A 22889-nucleotide genomic window follows, 5' to 3' on the forward strand; every position below is an offset into this window, starting at 1 on the left:
GTTGTTTTTCGCCGGTCTTCACTACCACCACTTGGTCTCGCCATGGGCTGGTGCTGCCCTCGATAATCCCTTCCCTCAGGAGTCTTTCTACTTCTGATTTAATAAAGCTCCTATCCCCGGCACTGTACCGCCTGCTTTTAGTAGCAATTGGCTTGCAGTCTTTGGCGAGGTTAGCGAACAACGGGGGGGGGTTTGACCTTCAGGGTGGACAGGCTGCATACTTTGCGCGGCGCCGTGTTTAAATTCTGCCGGCTGCAGACTGTAAGTGGGGGCAGGGGCCTGCCATATGCCATCGTGACGCTCTCCAGATAGCACTGAAAGTCTAATCCTAGCAGTACGGGAGCGCAGAGCTGTGGCAGGACGAGGAATTTAAAATCTCTGTACTCCACGCCGTTCACTGTCAGAGTCGCTACACAGTAGCTGCCGACGTCCGCCGTATGGGACTTTGAGGCCATAAAGACCTGGTGGCGTGTGGGCATAACCGATAGGGAGTAGCGTCGCACCGTGTCGGGGTGGATGAAGCTCTCCGTGCTTCCGCAGTCGAAAAGGCAATTTGTGGCATGGCCATTTACCTTTACGCTCATCATGGACCTGGCTAGTTGATGGGGCCTAGATTGGTCCAGGGTGATGGAGGCCATCGTCGAGGTCGGTGGGTCGCTGTAGTATTCGCCCGCGCCGGGGGCCTGGTCCCGAAATGGTGTCCAAGATGGCGGCTCCCCCGCGGCTGGTGGTGCCCAAAATGGCGGCCCGCACGGCTCACACGTGGTTGGTGGGGTCCAAAATGGCAGCCTGCACGGTTCACACGCAGCGCTGCTGGAATTGGGGGAGCACTGTGGGAGCGCTGCACAGTCGGGGGGCAGTACTGAGGGAGTGCTGCACTGTCAGAGGGGCAGTACTGAGGGAGCACTGCACAGTCAGAAGGTCAGTACTGAGGGTGGGCTGCACTGAGGGAGTGCTGCACTGTTGGAGGGGCAGTACTGAGGTAGCACTGCATTGTCGGAGGGGCAGTACTGAGGGTGAGCTGCACTGGGAATGCTGCACTGTTTGAGGGGTGTACTGAGGGAGCGCTGCACTGTCAGAGGGGCAGTACTGAGGGAGCGCGCACTGTCGGAGGGGCAGCACTGTGGGAGCACTGCAATATTGGAGGGGCAGTACTGAAGGAGTGCTGCTCTGTCGGAGGAGCAGTACTGAGTGAGCACTGCACTTTCGGATGGGTAGTACTGAGGGAGTGTCGCACTGTCGGAGGGGCAGTACTGAGGGTGCACTGCTCTGTCGGAGGGGCAGTACTGAGGGAGCGCTGCACTGTCGGAGGGGCAGTACTGAAGGAGCACTGCACTGTTGGAGGGGCAGTACTGAGGGAGCGCTGCTCTGTCGGAGGGGCAGTGCCTGGCACTGAGGGAGCGCCGCACTGTTGGAGGGGCAGTACTGAGGGAGCGCTTCACTGTCGGAGGGGCAGTTATGTGGGAGCGCTGCACTGTCAGAGAGGCAGTACTGAGGGAGCGCTGCACTGTCGGAGGGGCAGTACTGAGGGAGCGCTGCACTGTTGGAGGGGCAGTACTGAGGGAGCGCTGCACTGTCGGAGGGGCAGTACTGAGGGAACGCCGCACTGTTAGAGGGGCAGTACTGAAGGAGTGCTGCACTGTCGTAGGGGTAGTACTGTGGGAGTGCTGCACTGTCGGAGGGGCAGCATGCAGCACTAAGGGAGCGCTGTAAAAATGTTCTTCACACAGAGTGATCAACACTCGGAATGGATTGGAGGCAGAGTACTGTAGGTGACATTCCTGCAATCAATTAACAAACACCCAGATGCTGCATTGGGGGTGTGTAGGGGTATAGTAAGACGGGCTAAATGACCTTCCTCTTTACCTTGTGAATTGGAAGTGTTAGGGAAGGTTGAAGAGATCTGGCTGAAGAGATAGGATTAGAGGAAACTTTTCAAGTAAGAAATACAACAGGGTGGAGGGGGTTAGGGAGGGAATCCAGATTACAGGGAGTGAGGGTACAGACTATTATGAGGAAGAATCTGCCTGTGATGGTGGAGTGAGGGGAGGACGGAATGCAAGGGGAACGAAGTCAGAGAATGGAGCATAGAGATCATTGGGGGACTATGTCATGGATGAGAAGGAGGATTTTGAAACGTGGAATGTACGCTTATGAGAATTTTGGCAATTGCAGATGACCCTTGCTGTTTAATGCAACTCTCATCATCCAGACAACAGCCCCAATCACAACGGTGCCAGGGATGGAGATAGTATCATGACACAAACACATACCGAAATATTTCATTGCTGATCCTTATTACAGATTAACAACATATTAAATAATGTCACCAAATGTTCAGCAACATTTTATAGTTCCATATTTCTAGATTTACTAGAATTCTAAATTATTATAATGTGAAACCGCTCTTTGTTAAATAGATTTTAATTTATGGCAATGTTTTAATTCTGTTGAGCATCTGTTAATTTGTTTTTAATAGTTTGATGTTGTAGATTTGTTTAAGATTAATTGCTGGGATTCTGCAGTGAGTTAGAACACCAATCACCAACACTGGGGCCAGGGTTCATATCAATCTGGAACTGACAGGATAACAATCGCCCAGAGCCTGCAGGTTGGAAATCTCAGTCTCATTCTTAAAATTGCTGTTAATTTGATGTAAAATTTACAATCTTGTTCAGCGGGGCCAGAGGATGGTCTGTGCACAAAATGAATATGTCACACTGGTACAGCACAAGATGCTGTTTGTGACTGTGGGTGAGGCACAGTGTTAGATTCAAGGTACAGGAAGTGTTATTCTGTATCTATCTGTGCTATTAATTTATGTTTTACAGCAAGTTCCCATCCACCTCCTCCCCCACCCACCACCACCTCCCCCACTCCCAGTGCCTCTGCTGCAGCACCTGCCGTGCGAGAGAGAATGGGAGCAGTGGTTAAGATGTGATTATTGTTGAGTTTGAAGAGCCTGTGGATTGTTGGAGGAAGGGGAGTGCAAGGGAAGTTCCCGAGTTTTGTGATGCACCTGGGACATGGAGTTCAAATTGGAAAAATTGCAACAATGTGTTTTATATTTGTTTATGGGATGTGGGCGTCGCTGGCAAGGCCAGCATTTATTGCCCATCCCGAATTGCCCTTGAGAAGGTGGTGGTGAGCTGCCTTGTTGAACCGCTGCAGTCTGTGTGGTGAAGGTACTCCCCCAGTGCTGTTAGGGAGGGAATTCCAGGATTTTGACCCAGTGATGATGAAGGAACGGCCGATATATTTCCAAGTCAGGATGGTGCGTGACTTGGAGGGGGTGGTGTTCCCATGCACCTGCTGCCCTTGTCCTTCTAGGTGGAAGAGGTCGCGGGTTTGGGAGGTGCTGCTGAAGAAGCCTTGGCGAGTTGCTGCAGTGCATCTTGTAGATGGTACACACTGCAGCCACGGTGTGCCGGTGGTGGAGGGAGTGAATGTTTAAGGCGGTGGATGGGGTGCCAATCAAGCGGGCTGCTTTCTCTTGGATAGTGTCGAGCTTCTTGAGTGTTGTTGGAGCTGCACTCATCCAGGCAAGTGGAGAATATTCCATCACACTCCTGACTTGTGCCTTGTAGATGGTGGAAAGGCTTTGGGGAGTCAGGAGGTGAGACACTCACCGCAGAATACCCAGCCTCTGGCCTGCTCTTGTTGACACAGTATTTATGTGGCTGGTTCAGTTAAGTTTCTGGTTAATGGTGACCCCCAGGATGTTGATGGTGGGGGATTTGGTGATGGTAATGCCGTTGAATGTCAAGGGGAGGTGGAGATAGTCATTGCCTGGCACTTGTATGGCATGAATGTTATTTGCCACTTATCAGCCCAAGCCTCAATGTTGCCCAGGTCTTGCTGCATGCGGGCATAGACTGCTTCATTATCTGAGGAGTTGCAAATGGAAGCACTGTGCAATCATCAGTGAACATCCCCACTTCTGACCTTATGATGGAGGGAAGGTCATTGATGAAGCAACTGAAGATAGTTGGGCCTAGGACAACACTGCCCTGAGGAACTCTCTGTCCTGGTGCTGAGATGATTGACCTCCAACAACTACAACCATCTTCCTTTGTGCTAGGTATGACTCCAGCCAGTGGAGAGTTTCCCCCCTGATTCCCATTGACTTCAATTTTACTAGGGCTCCTTGATGCAACACTTGGTCAAATGCTGCCTTGATGTCAAGTGCAGTCACTCTCACCTCACCTCTGGAATTCAGCTCTTTTGTCCATGTTTGGACCAATGCTGTAATGAGGTCTGGAGCTGAGTGGTCCTGGTGGGACCCAAACTGAACATCAGTGAGCAGGTTATTGCTGAGTAAGTGCCGCTTGATAGCACTGTCGACGACACCTTCCATCACTTTGCTGATGGGGCAGTAACTGGCCGGATTGGATTTGTCCTGCTTTTTGTGGACAGGACATACCTGGGCAGGTTTTCACATTGTCGGGTAGATGCCAGTGTTGTAGCTGTACTGGAACATCTTGGTTAGAGGCGCGGCTAGATTTGGAGCACAAGTCTTCAGCAGACGGCTGTGATGTTGTCGGGCCCAGGGCCTTTGTTGTATCCATCTTGATATCACGTGGAGTGAATTGAATTGCTGAAGACTGGCTTTTGTGATGGTGGGGACCTCAGGAGGACGCCATATGGATCACCCACTCAGCACTTCTGTCTGAAGATGGTTGGAAACTCGTGTGCTGGGCTCCGCCATCATTGAGGATGGGGCTATTCATGGAGCCTCCTCCTCCCTTTAGTTGTTTAATTGTCCCACCACCATTCACGACTGGATGTAGCAGGACTGCAGAGTGTTAAAGGCTACAACGCCATGACTGATAATCAAGACAACACTTGCTGAGTGATCCAAGGCCAGACTGGGACAGACGCTCAGCACCGCGTCCGGGTGATGCATTAACCGACTGAGGTTCTTAGTCTCTGGAACGATGCTGTGTTAAACTCATGCAGTGCTTGAATCAGCGATGTTTAGTTGTGTGTGTATATAAATATTAATCCCTCACATTCCAGTTCATTTGGTTATTTATATCTGTCCCTGGTTTTGTCTACGAGCCGCTTTGAATTGTTTCTATTTGTGGATGTTATTTCCCTTTATTTCTTTTTTTCCTCTCACTCTCCTGAAAGATGGTAACTGAAGATCAAAAGATCGGTTCGAATGAAGCCAAGTGCTTTATATAACCCATTATACCATCTTCCCAATGCAGCATCACGCGGTTTCTTAAAGGTAAAAGCAAAATACTGCGGATGCTGGAAATTTGAAATAAAAACAGAAAATGCTGGAAAGCACTCTGCAGGTCAGGCAGCAACTGTGGAGAGAGAAACAGAATCAACGTTTCATCAGCACGTTAATGAAAGGTCATCGACCTGAAACGTTAAATCTGTTTCTCTCGCCACAGTTGCTGCCTGGCCCGCTGAGTGTTTCCAGCATTCTCTGTGTTTGTGTTTCTTCAATGCGCCCAGGTCCCTGGCTTCAATACCCTTCCTGCCAACCCATACAGATAAACACGTCCTCTCTCCAGCCTGAGCTTCACCCTCTTGTCCTGCTGCCCTGTGCCTGACGGTTTTACTTTCTCTATCCCAGTGAGGACCTTGTACACCGCTATGGTCAGCTCTGAGGCATCTCTGTTCGAGGAAGAAGAGATCCAACGCAATGAGCCATTCCTCATAGCTCTTCTGGCTAGGATCAAAAAGTCTCATTGCTCTGCTCCTGGGAACTGGATCCACACCCACCAGAGACTCTCCACTAACTCACCCAAGGGGCTCCCCTTTCTGTCTGAGCGGAGACGGCGAGCGCTGACAGATTACTCAATGTGGTCATTCTTTTTTTAAGTGTTCTGAGGACATGGATGACAGTCAAGGCCGACATTTAGTGGCCAGCCCTCAGAAGGTGGCGGTGGACCTTGCCTTTGAACCGCTGGTGAAGGTGCTCCCACTGTGTGTTGGTCGGGAGTTCCTGCATAATGGCCCAGCGACGATGAAGCTTCATCCTGCCCACACCAGACAGCGACTCACAGGTTTTTAGCAGGGTGTCTGGATAGACGTTAGGAGCAGGACTTGTGGCTTAACCCCCGCCCATTGCTAACGAGGGCGCGGAGGCTAATTCCATTGCCCCACCCCCGCCCTGACTGAGATAACCTTTGCTGCCGATGTGGCTCCGACTCTCGCAAATCCCCCGCTCAGCAACTGGCTGGCTCCTCGTTTATCAAAATGCCCCATCTTGTCAGATACCAGCTGATGTGCCTCAATAATCCCGAGACTCGATGTTAGCGAAACAAAACAAGGCTTTTATTAACTTAGAAGTGGAGAGAGGTATCTTCCCTGGAGCTCTGCAGTACTGGCTGTGAGGCCAGACTGAGCTGGCTTACATAGAGGCCAGGTATGGGCGGAGCCCTACACACAACACATTCCATACATTCCAATCCACAATACAATGGTGAGGAGAAACCTGAAACCAACCACAGTCACAGGCAATACAATGGTAAGGGGGAACCTGAAACCAACCACAGTCACAGGCAGTGATGAGGCAGTGATGAATGGAATATTTCATCACATTCACCCCTTCTATAGATTTAGTCTGTTCGGGGGTTTGGTAGTCCTCTGCGACCGACGTGGCTGTTGTGGTGTCGCGGGTGTCGGCTGGGTGTCCCCGGTGGCCTCCTGGGTCTCTGCCGGGGGTGCCGCCAGGGTTGTTGAAGGGGTAGTTGGTGGGGGTGCCGTTGGTCGATGTTCTTCCGGGGGTGAGGAAAGAGTAGTGGGTGGGTAAGAGTTGCTGTGGTCGTTGTTGCTGCTATTGCCGTGGTTGCTGTCGTTACCGGCTGGGGCGACATCTTTTATTGACACGGTGTCCTCCCTTCCGTCGGCGTGCCGGACATACGCGTATTGGGGGTTGGCGTGGAGTAGGTGCACTGGCTCCACGAGAGGGTCCGTCTTATGGCCCCTCACATGCCTTCGCACGAATACCGGACCTGGGGTGGAGAGCCATGACGGCATGGATACGCCTGAGGTGGATTTCCGGGGGAAGCTAAACATTCGTTCATGAGGCGTGGCATTAGTGGCAGTACACAATAGCGACCGTATCGAATGGAGCACATCTGAGAGGACTTCCTGCCAGCGGGAGATAGGGAGGCCCTTGGTCCTTAGAGCTAGAGTGACTGCTTTCCATACTGTCCCGTTCTCTCGCTCCACTTGACCGTTACCCCGGGGGTTGTAGCTGGTGGTACGGCTCGTGGCGATACCCCTGGACAGCATGTACTGGCGTAGCTCTTCACTCATGAAGGACGCCCCCCTATCCGTGTGGATGTAGCTCGGCATACCGAACAGGCAGAACAGGCTGTTGAGGCATTTAATGACCGTGGCGCTGGTCATGTCTGGGCAGGGGAAGGCGAATGGGAACCGGGAGTATTCGTCCACAATGTTCAGGAAGTAAACATTGCGGTCGACGGACGGGAGGGGGCCCTTGAAATCTAAGCTGAGCCGCTCAAAGGGCCGTGTAGCTTTGATTAAGTGGGCTCTATCAGGGTGGTAGAACCGAGGCTTGCACTCAGCGCAAGTGCGGCAGTTCCTGGTCAGAGACCGAACTTCCTCAATCGAGTAGGGTAAGTTGCGGGACTTTATGAAGTGGAACAGCCGCGTGACCCCTGGGTGGCAGAGGTCGTTGTGGAGGGTCTGTAGCCGATCCCCGGTGGCGCTGGCACACATCCCTCGTGAGAGGGCATCTGGGGATTCATTAAGGGCCCCTGGCCGGTAAATGATGTCATACTCGAAGGTGGAGAGCTCGATCCGCCACCTAAGAATCTTATCATTTTTGATCTTCCCCCTCTGTTTATTATTGAACATAAACGCTACCGACCGCTGGTCGGTAAGTAGGGTGAAGCGTTTGCCGGCTAGGTAGTGGCGCCAGTGGCGCACTGCCTCCACGATGGCTTGGGCCTCCTTTTCCACGGAGGAGTGTCTGATCTCGGGCCCTTGGAGGGTCCTCGAGAAGAAAGCTACGGGCCGCCCCACCTGGTTGAGGGTGGCCGCCAAGGCAAAGTCAGACGCATCACTTTCCACTTGAAATGGAGTGTTCTCGTCCACTGCCTGTAGCGTGGCCCGCTCAATATCCTGCTTAATGCTTTTGAAGGCGGCGTGGGCCTCAGCAGAGAGCGGAAAAGAGGATGCTTTCAAGAGGGGGCGGGCTTTGTCGGAGTAGTTGGGGACCCATTGGGAATAATAAGAAAATAACCCCAGGCACCTTTTCAGGGCTTTGGGAGTGTTGGGCAGGGGCAGCTCCCGTAGGGGGCGCAATCGGTCGGGGTCTGGTCTGATTTCCCCATTCTCCACCACGCTGCCTAGTATGCAGAGGCGCGTGGTGTTGAAAACGCACTTGTCCTCGTTATAGGTGAGGTTGAGTTTTTGTGCGGTTTTCAGGAACCTCTCGAGGTTCGAGTCGTGATCCTGCTGGTTGTGACCGCAGATGGTGACGTTGTCGAGGTAGGGGAAGGTTGCCTGCAAGTGGTGGTCATCGACCATGCGATCCATCTCCCTCTGGAAGACCGAGACCCCATTCGTCACCCCAAAGGGGACTCTGAGGAATTGGTAGAGGCGTCCGTTCACCTCGAAGGCGGTGTACGGGTGGTCCTCTGGTCTGATAGGGAGCTGGTGGTACGCTGACCTGAGGTCGATGGTGGAGAACACCCGGTATTGGGCGATTTGGTTCACCATTTCTGATATGCGGGGTAGCGGGTAGGCGTCTAGTTGGGTGTACCTGTTGATCGTTTGGCTATAGTCGATCACCATCCGTTTCTTCTCGCTACCCCTTACCACCACCACTTGGGCGCGCCACGGGCTATTGCTGCATTCAATAATGCGCTCTTTCAGGAGCCTGTCTACCTCGGTCGCGATAAACCGCCTGTCCTCCCAGCTGTACCTCCTGCTTTTGGTCACTATTGGCCGGCAGTTAGGGGTAAGGTTCGCGAATAGCGAAGGCGGCTTTACCTTCAGGGTAGCCAGGCCGCACACTGTGAGGGGCGGCTGGGACCCACCGTACTTGAGCGTGATGCTTTGGTGGTTGCACTGGAAATCCAGGCCCAAGATCACGCTCGCGCATAGATTCTTCATGATTAATACTTTAAAATTATCGTATACAATCCCGTTAACGGACAATTGTACCGTGCAGTAACCCAGAATGGTCGATGTCTGGGTTTTATCAGCCATAGAGATGGTACCCCGAGTAGGGACCACCTTTAGGGAGAGTTGTCGTGCCAGTTCCGGGTGGATAAAACTCTCCGTGCTTCCACTGTCAATTAAACATTTAACCCCGCACCCGTTTACCTCGATGTCCACCATTGATTTGGATAGCGGGTGCGGCCTGGTCTGGTCCACTGTGACCGATGCCACTGTAGGGCCCTGATCGAGACAAGATGGCGTCCGCGCTGTCTGCTCACAAGATGGCGGACCCCACGAGGTCGGGCAAGATGGCGTCCAAGATGGCCGCTCCCACGGCGCACACACAGCCAGTACTGCAGAGCTCCAGGGAAGATACCTCTCTCCACTTCTAAGTTAATAAAATTGATGTGCCTCAATAATCCCGAGACTCGATGTTAGCGAAACAAAACAAGGCTTTTATTAACTTAGAAGTGGAGAGAGGTATCTTCCCTGGAGCTCTGCAGTACTGGCTGTGAGGCCAGACTGAGCTGGCTTACATAGAGGCCAGGTATGGGCGGAGCCCTACACACAACACATTCCATACATTCCAATCCACAATACAATGGTGAGGAGAAACCTGAAACCAACCACAGTCACAGGCAATACAATGGTAAGGGGGAACCTGAAACCAACCACAGTCACAGGCAGTGATGAGGCAGTGATGAATGGAATATTTCATCACACCAGCTTCCCCTTTACCATAATGGCATCTGCGCCTCTCTAATACCGGGCATTCATCTTAAGCCTGATTTGACACTAACACCTTGGCTATTGAGATGCTCCATGTGGCGGAGTGCGTCCTTCACTTTCATCAGCCGCCGCTCAGCAATTAATCAGAGAAGGCAATTACAGCTCGAGAGGCAGAGAGAGCCGCCAGCGCAGAGCAGAGCAGAGCAGCCTCTCCCCCTCCCTCTCGCTCTCCCTCTCTCTGTCTCTAACTCTCTCTCTCTCTCCCTCTGTCTCTCTCTCTGAGTCTCAGTCTCTCTCTGTCTGTCTCTCCCTCTCTCTCTGCCTCTCTCTCTCTCCCTCTCTCTGTCTCTAACTCTCTCAATTCAATTCAAATCGCTTTATTGGCATGACAAGTTACATCTTATGTTGCCAAAGCATGGAAAAACATTCATGTTTGTACACAAAAATACAGATCTATCCATACAGTGTATAAACAGATATATCCCTGAGTGTATAAATATACATTCATATATTTTATATATACTCTTTTCTTATATTTAGTGGTTGTCTCTCTCTGCCTCTCTCTCTCCCTCTCTCTGCTTCTAACTCTCTCTCTCCCTCTGTCTCTCTCTGAGTCTCAATTCAATTCAATTCAATTCAAATCGCTTTATTGGCATGACAAGTTACATCTTATGTTGCCAAAGCATCGGAAAACATTCATGTTTGTTCACAAAAATACAGATCTATCCATACAGTGTATAAACAGATATATCCCTGAGTGTATAAATATACTTTCATATAATTTATATATACTCTTTTTCTTATATTTAGTGGTTGTCCCTCTGTTTATAGCAAGCTGTAACATAGTGTGCCGCTAGTGTTATGCAATTTCTCTCTTCCCCTAGTAGGTATGGGAGTTTTTGGTCGTCATTCAAATTTCTGAATTCTGGGCATATTTTTGTGAATTTTGGGTAGAAATTCTCCCTTATGCCCTGATATTTTCTACAAGCTGTGAGGAAGTGCATCTTTGTCTCCACCACTCCCTGACTGCAGTGAGAGCATATCCTGTCCTCTCTTGGTAGCCGGGTCTGTCTGTGTCTACCTTTTTCGATTGCCAGGTTATGTTCACTAAGTCTGTACATTGTCAAAGTTTTTCTCAGTTTGCTATCCTTTACCATGGTCAGGTAATCAGCCATGTTGTATTGTCTGTTTAGGGCCAAGTAGCAATTGAGTTTGCTTTGGGTTTTTGTTGTTTCTGCCCAATATGACAGATATTTTTCCTTTTGCTTAGCGACGATTGTGTTGGGTCGAATTCTTTGTGTTACGCTGTCACTGTCCTGGGGCTGGTTATTGTTAGTAGTGTTAGTAGTTACTTCACTGAGTCCCAGGACTAGTTGACTGAGGGTATTCTTCTTTATGGTCCTCTCTTGGCATTTCAGGGCTTCGTAATGATAGCATTGGGGGTTGCTCATTTCTAGGTGTTTCCAAAATTTGGTGGCTCTTTTTTGGGTAGTGATTATTAATGGATATTGGCCTAGTTCTGCCCTGCATGCATTGTTTACAGTTTTCCTTTGAGTCCGGAGGATACTTTTACAGAATTCTGCATGTAGGATCTCAATTGGGTGTTTGTCCCATTTTGCAAATTCTTGTTGTGTTAGTGGTCCCCACACCTCACTGCCATAGAGTGCAATTGGTTCAATTACTGATTTGAAAATTTTGAGCCAAATGCTAATTGGGATTTCTATTTGGATTGATTTTTTTATGGCATAGAAAGCCCTTCTTGCTTTCTCTTTCAGTTCATTCACAGCCAGTTTGAAATTTCCCATAGAACTGATTTTTAAGCCCAAGTATGTGTAGTTAGTGGTTTGTTCAATTTTGGTTGTTCCTACTGTGAAATTTATTTTGGGTCCCTGATGTCTGGATCTTTGCTGGAACACAAGGACTTTGGTTTTTGGGGGATTTATTGTCAGGGCCCAAGTCTGGCAGTATGACTCCAGCAGATCCAGGTTCTGCTGTAGACCCTCCTTAGTTGGTGACAGCAGAACCAGGTCGTCTGCATAGAGGAGGAATTTAACCTTGGATTCATATAGGGTGAGGCCGGGTGCTGTAGATTGTTCAAGTAGTTTTGCCAATTCATTTATGTAAATATTAAAGAGTGTCAGTGAGATTGGCGAGCCCTGCGTCACCCCCTGCCCCTGTGGGAAGTATTTTGTTTGTTTGCCTCCAATTTTAACTGCACATTTGTTGTTTGTATACATTGATTTAATTACATCATATGTTTTTCCCCCTACCCCGCTTTCGATAAGTTTCAGGAATAAACCGTCATGCCAGATGGAGTCGAAAGCCTTCTGGAAATCTATAAAGCATGCGTAGATTTTGCTTTTGTTTTGATGAACGTGTTTGTCAATTAGGGTCTGTAGGGTGAAGATATGATCTGATGTTCTATAGTTTGGCAGGAATCCAATTTGGCTTTTACTCAAGACATTGTGCTCCTCAAGGAAGTTTATAAGTCTTTTGTTTATGATGCTACAGAATACCTTCCCCAGGTTACTGTTTACACAGATGCCTCGATAGTTATTTGGGTCGACTTTGTCCCCACTTTTGTATATGGGCGTTATGAGTCCTTTGTTCCAGATATCAGGGAAGTAACCGACACTCAGAACCAAGTTGAAGAGTTTTAGGATAGCCAGTTTCAGTCTCTCTCTGTCTGTCTCCCTCTCTCTCTCTCCCTCTCTCTGTCTCTAACTCTCTCTCTCTCTCTCTCTCTGAGTCTCAGTCTCTCTCTCTGTCTCTCTGCTTCTCTCTCTGCCTCCCTCTCTCTGTCTCTCTCTCTCTGTCTAACTCTCTCTGTGTCTCTCTCTGAGTCTCAGTCTCTCTCTCTGTCTGTCTCTCCCTCTCTCTCTCTGCTTCTCTCTCTGTCTCTGTCTCTCTGCTTCTAACTCTCTGTCTGTCTCTCTCTCTCTGTCTCTAACTCTCGCTGTCTCTGTCTCTAACTCTCTGTCTGTCTGTCTGTCTCTCTCTGTCTGTCGCTCTCTCTGTCTCTCTCTCTCTCTCTCTCTCACTTTCTGTCTCTAGAGTCTCTAACTCTCTGTCTCTAACACTGTCTGTCTCTCTGTCTCTGACTCTCTCTGTCTCTCTGTCTCTGACTCTGTCTCTCTCTCGGTTGCTTATCATTTTCAAAGAGGTCTTTGATCTCAGAATACATTAAATAAACAGTGCCAATAGGCGCTGTACTAATTTTTAGAATATAGAATTCACTGTAACTGACTATTAACAGCACTGACCTTTCACTGACCTCTGTGATCTTGCCAGCTGTTCCACCTCTGCACCATTGCCTCTGCCTCAGCCCATCTGCTGCTGAAACCCTCGTCCCTGCCTTTGTCACCTGCAGACTTCATTATTCCAACGCTCTCCGGGCCGGCCTCCCATCCTCCACCCTCCATAAACTTCAGCTCATCCAAAACTCTGCCGCCCCGCGTCCTAACTCGCACCCAGTCCCGTTCACCCATCACCCCCTGTGCTCACTGCCCCATGTCCTAACTCACACCCAGTCCCGTTCACCCATCACCCCCTGTGCTCACTGCCCCGTGTCCTAACTCGCACCAAGTCCCGTTCACCCATCACCCCCTGTGCTCACTGCCCCGTGTCCTAACTCACACCCAGTCCCGTTCACCCATCACCCCCTATGCTCACTGCCCCGTGTCCTAACTCACACCCAGTCCTGTTCACCCATCACACCCTGTGCTCACTGCCCCGTGTCCTAACTCACACCCAGTCCCGTTCACCCATCACCCCCTGTGCTCACTGCCCCGTGTCCTAACTCACACCCAGTCCCATTCACCCATCACCCCTGTGCTCGCTGCCCCATGTCCTAACTCACACCCAGTCCCGTTCACCCATCACCCCCTGTGCTCACTGCCCCGTGTCCTAACTCACACCCAGTCCCCTTCACCCATCGCCCCCTGTGCTCACTGCCCCGTGTCCTAACTTGCACCCAGTCCCGTTCACCCATCACCCCCTGTGCTCGCTGCCCCGTGTCCTAACTTACACCCAGTCCCGTTCACCTATCACCCCCTGTGCTCACTGCCCCATGTCCTAACTCGCACCAAGCTCCCTTCACCCATCACACCCTGTGCTCACTGCCCCATGTCCTAACTCACACCCAGTCCCGTTCACCTATCACCCCCTGTGCTCACTGCCCCGTGTCCTAATTCACACCCAGTCCCGTTCACCCATCACCCCCTGTGCTCACTGCCCCGTGTCCTAACTCATACCCAGTCCCGTTCACCCATCACCCCCTGTGCTCACTGCCCCGTGTCCTAACTCACACCCAGTCCCGTTCACCTATCACCCCCTGTGCTCACTGCCCCGTGTCCTAACTCACACCCAGTCCCGTTTACCCATCACCCCCTGTGCTCACTGCCCCGTGTCCTAACTCACACCCAGTCCCGTTCACCCATCACCCCCTGTGCTCACTGCCCCGTGTCCTAACTCGCACCCAGTCCCGTTCGCCCATCACCCCCTGTGCTCACTGCCCCGTGTCCTAACTCGCACCCAGCCCCGTTCGCCCATCACCCCCTGTGCTCACTGCCCCGTGTCCTAACTCACACCCAGCCCCGTTCACCCATCACCCCCTGTGTCACTGCCCCGTGTCCTAACTCACACCCAGTCCCATTCACCCATCACCCCTGTGCTCACTGACCCCTGTCCTAACTCACACCCAGCCCCGTTCACCCATCACCCCCTGTGCTCACTGCCCCGTGTCCTAACTCACACCCAGTCCCGTTCACCCATCACCCCCTGTGCTCACTGCCCCGTGTCCTAACTCACACCCAGTCCCGTTCACCCATCACCCCCTGTGCTCACTGCCCCGTGTCCTAACTCACACCCAGTCCCGTTCACCCATCACCCCCTGTGCTCACTGCCCCGTGTCCTAACTCACACCCAGTCCCGTTCACCCATCACCCCCTGTGCTCACTGCCCCGTGTCCTAACTCACACCCAGTCCCGTTCACCCATCACCCACTGTGCTCACTGCCCCGTGTCCTAACTCACACCCAGTCCCGTTCACCCATCACCCCCTGTGCTCACTGCCCCCTGTCCTAACTCACACCCAGTCCCGTTCACCCATCACCCCCTGTGCTCACTGCCCCGTGTCCTAACTCACATCAAGTCCCGTTCACCCATCACCCCTTGTGCTCACTGCCCCGTGTCCTAACTCGCACCGAGTCCCTTTCACCCATCACCCCCTGTGCTCACTGCCCCGTGTCCTAACTCACACCCAGTCCCGTTCACCCATCACCCCCTGTGTTCACTGCCCCGTGTCCTAACTCACACCCAGTCCCGTTCACCCATCACCCCCTGTGCTCACTGCCCCGTGTCCTAACTCGCACCCAGTCCCGTTCACCCATCACCCCCTGTGCTCACTGCCCCGTGTCCTAACTCGCACCCAGTCCCATTCACCCATCACCCTGTGCTCACTGCCCCATGTCCTAACTCACACCCAGTCCCGTTCACCCATCACCCCCTGTGCTCACTGCCCCGTGTCCTAACTCGCACCCAGTCCCATTCACCCATCACCCCGTGCTCACTGCCCCATGTCCTAACTCACACCCAGTCCCGTTCACCCATCACCCCCTGTGCTCACTGCCCCGTGTCCTAACTCACACCGAGTCCCCTTCACCCATCACCCCCTGTGCTCACTGCCCCGTGTCCTAACTCACACCCAGTCCTGTTCACCCATCACCCCCTGTGCTCACTGCCCCATGTCCTAACTCACATCAAGTCCCGTTCACCCATCACCTCTTTCCTCACTGACCTACATTTAAGGGGAAGCTGGATAAACACATGAGGGAGAAAGGAATAGTAGGATATGTTGATGGGGTGAGATGAAGAGGGGGTGGGAGGAGGCTCGTGTGGAGCAGAAACACCGGCATGGACCTGTTGGGCTGAACGGTCTGTTTCTGTGCCGTAGACTCAATGTAACTTTGTACATTGGCTCCCGGTCGCCCAATACCTCAACACTTTGACTGCACTTCAAAGTAATTCATTGTATGGAAAGCTCTTTAAGCTATTTCTGAGATGTGATAAGGTCCTACACAAATATAAATCATCTTTTGGTATTCACCATTTTGAAGAGGTATAAAGCTTTGCCATTAATCAAGCCTTTTATTCTCCCCATCCCATTCGTCATTCTCATGTCAGACACCTTTTCTTCGCTGAGATTGGCAGCAGGGTATTCACTCTCGAGTTTCAGTTCCTCACACCTTGAGCTGAGAGCCGGCAGTTGGACAGGATTGTAGAGGATGATCGCTTTCTGATCTTCACCCTCTCCCAGTAAGGAAAAACATCTGAAAGCAACGGACATGAACCTTTAATGCTGACAGTCCATGTCACTATGCATTGGGGAACTACCTCATGGTGTCATCACACCACCCTAGATGCTAATATGCAAACATCTGGACAACATTCTTAGGAAAGACAGCCAACAGCTGCTGCAGCTGCAGATCAGGGTCTGTCTCAATCCAAAACCTGAATGCCAATGGTTCATTACCCTTTGAAATGCAATGGTACTCATGGCCTGCCATTGGTGCATGGAGTGGGTGTGAGAATGTGCCTGCCTCATGACTCGATTCTCATGACAATTCCTCAATTCTTACTGGGGGGGGGAAAGTTCTTCTTCAATTCTCTCCAATCCACTCCTGGGACGGGGAGTTGTGCTGGGCGAGGGCTCATAGAAACATAGAACAATAGGAGCAGGAGTCGGCCTTTCGGCCCTTCGAGCCTGCTCCGCCATTCAATATGATCATGGCTGATCCTCTTTCGCAATACCATATTCCCGCTCTCTCCCCATACCCCTTGATGCCTTTTGTGTGATGGCTCCACTTACCTTGTCCAAGTGTCCCTTATTACAGCAGTGACTACACTCCAAAAGTACTTAATTGGCTGTAAAGCATTCTGGGACAACCTTAGGTTGTGAAAAGTGCTATATAGTGCAAGTCTTTCTTTCTTTATTTATGCGTCAGACCCCACAGTGAGCCTTCAGAGGTTATTCAGCCACGGGGAGTATCGCTGCTGAGCCCGATCCAGTCCTGATCCAACATTCAGACACATCCACTTTGAAACAGATCAATGATCAGGAGTGGAAACCTTGTCTGATTCTTTCCTCGCCACTCTCCCCTTCTTCGCTTAGATGATTTGAGGCCAATTGCAGCTCTCCTAGTGCCGCCTTGGCTGAAATCAGTCAATTCAGCACAAACCAGGTTTGAACCTGGGAGCTTGTGGGTCTGTACATAATGTCATAGCGTCATGGAGTCAGAACGGCACAGAAGGAGGCCATTCGGCCCATCGAGTCCGTGCCGGCTCTCTGTAGAGCAATCCAGTCAGTCCCATTCCCCCGCTCCAGCCCCGTAGCCCTGCAAGTTTATTTCCCTCAAGTGCCTATCCAGTCTCCCCTTGAAAACACTGAGTGTCTCTGCTTCCACCACTTCCGTCGGCAGCGAGTTCCAGGTCATCACCACTCGCTGCGTAAAAAAGTTTTTCCTCACGTCCCCCCCTGTATCTCTAGCCCAAAATCTTAAATCTGTGTCCCCTAGTCCTTGTACCATCAACTAGTGGGAACAGCCTTTCCCTGTCTAGCCTATCCAAACCCGTCATAATCTTGTACACCTCTATCAAATCACCCCTCAACCTCCTTTGCTCTAATGAAAACAAATCCAGCTTCTCCAACCTGTCCTTGTAGCTAAGATTCCCCATCCCCGGAACCATTCTGGTAAATCTCCTCTGCACCCTCTCAAGGGCCTTCATATCCTTCCTAAAGTGTGGTGACCAGAACTGTCCATCAACTTAGTATTGCATCTCCAGGACTTTCAATGCTCCCACCCTGCCAGGGGCAGTCCTGCGGTCTGTGCTTGTTGTAACCAACGCAAACGATCTCCAAACGAGAGTAAACCAAATCTTAAAAGGCTGACTTCACACACGCAACACGGGCAGCCATCATGAAAGGGATGTTTCTCACTAGGCACTCACTTTTATTAAATGTTTAAAGCCCGGGTGGGAATCGATGGCTGTTACAGTGACAGGATTGCTTTCAACTTTCCTTTTTTCTTCTTCAGTAGATAGACTGGGAGGGATGGTCTTGTACAGTGATTTTGTTTTGGATGACGCCAGTGATCTCTTCCCAGTTCATCCTTTGATGGCCTATCACGGTGAAAGTTTGCTGCCATCAAGGAGTTGCCATTTTCTGTAGGGGGAGCGGTTTATAAAAAACCTGCCTTTACTTTTTATTATCTCCTGCCTTCTGCTGAATGAGCCCCCCCCCCAACCCCCCTCCTCCATTCCGCACAATCCCAAATGTTGCTCTTGTTCAAGGATGCTTGTTTTCTATGGTGGAGTGTGGGGTTGGACCGTGTTACAGGGAGGGGACATCTTTCTATTCGTGAGAGGAGCAACGTTTGAGTAACACGCGATGGAAACTGGGTTCAATTGGTATTGAAAGAGGGAGGGAGAGAAGAAAACAGGTAAAAACAAGCATGGTTAGTCCACAACTCCATTATTGTTGTATCATGCGACTGCCAGGATGGCAGAAGGCGAGCTCGATGGACCATGGGCCTAGAAATTCAGTTAGGGGCACCCAGCTCGCCTGGGCGCCGGAATTACCGCTGCGCGCGGAGCCACTTGCGCCAGCGGGAAATTCACTTTCAGTGCCCCAAGTGGAAGCCGGCCGCTAAACAAGGGTTTCGGCGCCCTCTCAGTCTTAAGGGGGAGGTGCCTGCAACAGCGCGATCCCCGCTCACGAGTGCCGGCAAATGAGCCCGGCACCAAGGAGAAGTGCCGGGCTCTCTGGAAACAGCCGGCAATGCCGCGGGGGGGGGTGTAGGAGGCCGGGGAAGGAGGTGCGGGCAGGCGGCCACCGAAAAAGCGGCCGGCCGCACCTCCACCTTAACTCGCCCCACTACCGCCACAGGTAGGCCCCGTGTACCGGTCACTGTTTGCGGCCGGTGCGGGCGAGGCGGCAGCAACCAAATATGGCCAGCGGGGCGATAGCGGGGCGCTGCGCACACCGATGACGTCACCGGTGGCGGCGCAGCGCTAATGGCTAACGCCGCCTTTAGCGCCCCGCTAAATATCGCGGTAGGTTTGCACAGTGGCGCAAAAGCCCTCTTTGGGCGCAAACTGGTGGCGCAGGCCACTGAATTTCTAGGCCATGGTCTTTTGCCCAGTAATTACTGTGCTCCGGAGAAACAGAAAGCTAGCCATGGGCGTCTGTCCTGACTGTTGTTAAGGACGCTGTCCCGAGCAGCACAGAGAGTGACTTTCCGCTTTGCTCTGTGTTAACCGCTCTCAGTTAGGGCAGGAGTGGTGTGTTAAGACTGTTCCACTTTGCCTCAGCACCGCTCAGCTCCTGATCCAGTGACACCCGCTGAATAGTGCACGTGTGTGCGAGGTTATCAGTAAGGAATAATCCGCACTGTTTACTCACACACATCTAGAAGGGACACTTAGTAATGGATTACGCTTGGAGCAAGTGGGACTGAATCCCGGGATGAGCCAGTGCTGTCCACTGGATTGGCACCCCATCCACCACCTTAAACATTCACTCCCTCCACCACCGGCGCACCGTGGCTGCAGTGTGTACCATCTACAAGATGCACTGCAGCAACTCGCCAAGGCTTCTTCGGCAGCACCTCCCAAACCCGCGACCTCTTCCACCTAGAAGGACAAGGGCAGCAGGCGCATGGGAACACCACCACCTCCAAGTTCCCCTCCAAGTCACACATCATCCTTCATGGTCGCTGGGTCAAAATCCTGAAACTCCCTCCCTAACAGCACTGTGGGAGCACCTTCACCACACGGACTGCAGCGGTTCAAGAAGGTGGCTCACCACCACCTTCTCAAGGGCAATTAGGGATGGGCAATAAATGCCGGCCTTGCCAGCGACGCCCACATCCAAATCCAATAAACGAATTTTTCAAAAAAATCGGGAACCGGGAGACACAATGTGCATCAGGGAAATGCCGCCCCGTAAAGAGTCGCATTGCAAGTGTGTCATTCTTTGAGTTCATTTGTTATTCGAACTGTCAATGGCAGTGGCGTAAAAATGTCATTTATTGCTCATGATGAAATGTGAATGGGTTTCATAAGATTTGAAATCTGCTTCTCCAGGGGTCACGGGACAGCGAGCAGGAACCCTCCCAATCTCGGGAGAGGGATCTCAGACCAAAGGCGGCACTCCTGGGTTAGGAAGAGGGACAAAGATTAGCCAGGCTGAGGTCAGCGACACAAGCACAGGCTGGGAACTGAAGCTGGGACCTTGACGCAGGGCAGAGCTGAGCTCCAGAGAGAGAGAGAGCTGTTTGAACTGTGGGTTGTCGATTCACTGCTCACAGGGCTGGGCGCTCCTCCCAACGTTTGCCCCGGTGTTGGCGCTGCTGTTGTGGGAGATTTTCAACTTGCCGCCCTGGTGCAAAACTGGCTTTGTGAATCGACGATTTTTGTTGACATTGGTTCCTGGGCAGTAAGTTGTAAATCTATTCCAGTCATTGCTCAGTGCCTCACTGGCTGTTAACATTCATTAACATTACAGACCGAAAAACAACAAAGCACTGCCTCTGAGCGCTTCTATTTTTGGATTAAATTACATTAAGACAAAGAACTGGAGGCCGAAGAAATTCTCTAATGTTTCAAAAAACAATTTATGTTTCTTGTGGCATCTCACGCTAGGACGAGGGACGCACGAATAATCTGCCAGCACAGACCGAGGATCATTAAATGTTTATTTTACACCCAGGGATCCTTTGATTTTCCCTGCTTCTCGCTGTGCTATTAAAGATGTCACCACTCCTCGGCAAAGCAGCTCTTCCTCATGCATGCACCTGGACGGTGAGTTTCAGCGATGGAATCGCACTCCAGCCCGTCTCTGTACACACCCGATGCCCACACATGACCGTCCCCCTTCACACTGTCACCAGGGCGCCTGTCTGATTGTTCTGGGCCCTTCCCTCGGCCAGAGGAACAGGAGCAAGATTGAACCTGGAGCCTTCATGGTCTCTGTTCCATACCCGATGATGCACTCGCACCTGCCACTCAGCCATTAGGCGACCTTGTTATGATATTCTTGCCACTGCCCAGTAACAAAGTTCTGTGATGCTGCCCAACAACTCACTCACACAGTGCCGCACAAACAATTGTGGGATGTCTTCTGAATGGGTCACACATGGACTGAGGCCAGGGACAGATAAACAGAACCAATGTGGGCTCCTTTACTAATCCCATGTTCTCCAAGTTCCTCCTCCTCTCCCCCCCCCACCTTCCACAGTGCTAAGCTGAGACCATCCCGCCGAGCACCCATTCGATCCAACACATCCAACATGCCATAAAGACGCTTTTTCCTATCGTGCGCCCTACTTCTTGAGGGGCACGGAGCTGTGCGGCAGTGACAACAGGGTGTGAACCAGATGCCAGGGTCATATTCAGTGACATGGTCTCGGCTCCGTAGCTTCCATTTTCTTTCCATTGTAGAAGTGCAGCTGTCTGTGTGCTCAGAATGGAAAGTGAAAGCCGGAGCCTCTCACTTGAATCCCCAATGAGCCCTTCCTAACTCACTCTTATTGAAAATGTAGCAACAGAAATTATACACTGCACCTTGTTGTGGTTAATTTTCTTTTATTTAGACTCAGCAGATTGGTATGCTCGTCAGCTGGTTGTTTGAACATGATGTAGCTATTACAATCTTTTTATTAGATACAACACGTCTCAGGTAAACCCTTCAGCACTAATTGGCTTTAGTATGTAAAGTAGATAAAAGATGCTGATCTCTCCTTGTTAATTGGCATGTACCCACGCTTGCTCCTTTGCCCATTACAACAACAACTTGTATTTATATAGCGGCTTTAACATAGTAAAATGTCCCAAGGCGCTTCACAGGAGTGATTATCAAACAACATTTGACACCGAGCCACATAAGGAGATATTAGGGCAGGTGACCAAAAGCTTGGTCAAAGAGGGAGGTTTTAAGGAGCGTCTTAAAGGAGGAGAGAGAGGCGGCGAGGTTTAGGGAGGGAATTCCAGCGCTTAGAGCCCAGGCAACAGAAGGCACGGCCGCCAATGGTGGAGCGATTATAATTGGATGAGCAAGAGGGCAGAATTAGAGGGGCGCAGATATCGCGGGGAGTTATGGGGTTGGAGGAGGTGACAGAGATAGGGAGGGACGAGGCCACGGAGGGATTTGGAAACAAGGATGAGAACTTTAAAATCGAGGCATCGCTTAACCAGGAACCAATGTAGGTCAGTGAGCACAGGCGTGATGGGTGACCGGAACTTAGTGCGAGTTAGGACACGGGCAGCTGAGTTTTGGATGACTTCACGTTTACAGAGGGTGAAAGATAAGAGGCTAGCCAGGAGTGTGTTGGAATAGTCAAGTCTAGAGGTAACAAAGGCATGGGTGAGGGTTTCAGCAGCAGATGAGCTGAGGCAGGGGCGGAGTCAGGTGATATTACGGAGGTGGACGTAGGCGGTCTTAGTGCTGGCGTGGATATGAGGTTGGAAGCTCATCTTGGGGTCAAATGCAACACCAAGATTGTGAACAGTCCCTGTAGGGAAAGGCGACAGCCAATTTGCACACAGAAATATCTCTCAATCAGAAATGAGATAAATGACCTGATAATCCCTTAGCAATGTTGGTTGAGGGATAAATATTGGCCAGGACATCAGGGAGAACTCCCCAGCTCTGTGTCAAAATAATGCCATAGGATCTTTTACATCCACCTGCGAGGCCAGACGGGGCCTCGGTTTAACGTCTCATCTGAAAGATGGCACCTCCGACAGTGCAGCGGAAGCTCCCTCAGTACTGCACTGGGAGATTCAGCCTGTAATGTGTGCTCAAGTCTCTGGAGTGGGATTTGAGCACATGAGTCCCTGGCTCAGGCCTGAGTGCTACCCACTGAGCCATGGCAGACTCCTGACATTACATGGGCGGGTGGGAAGAGTTCCCTCAATGCCTCGGTTGTGGAGGCAGTGGGTGACGTA

Source organism: Somniosus microcephalus, chromosome 34 (assembly GCF_052327205.1).
Source record: "Somniosus microcephalus isolate GS21.2 chromosome 34, FLI_Smic_1.0, whole genome shotgun sequence".
NCBI classification, from domain to species: domain Eukaryota; kingdom Metazoa; phylum Chordata; class Chondrichthyes; order Squaliformes; family Somniosidae; genus Somniosus; species Somniosus microcephalus.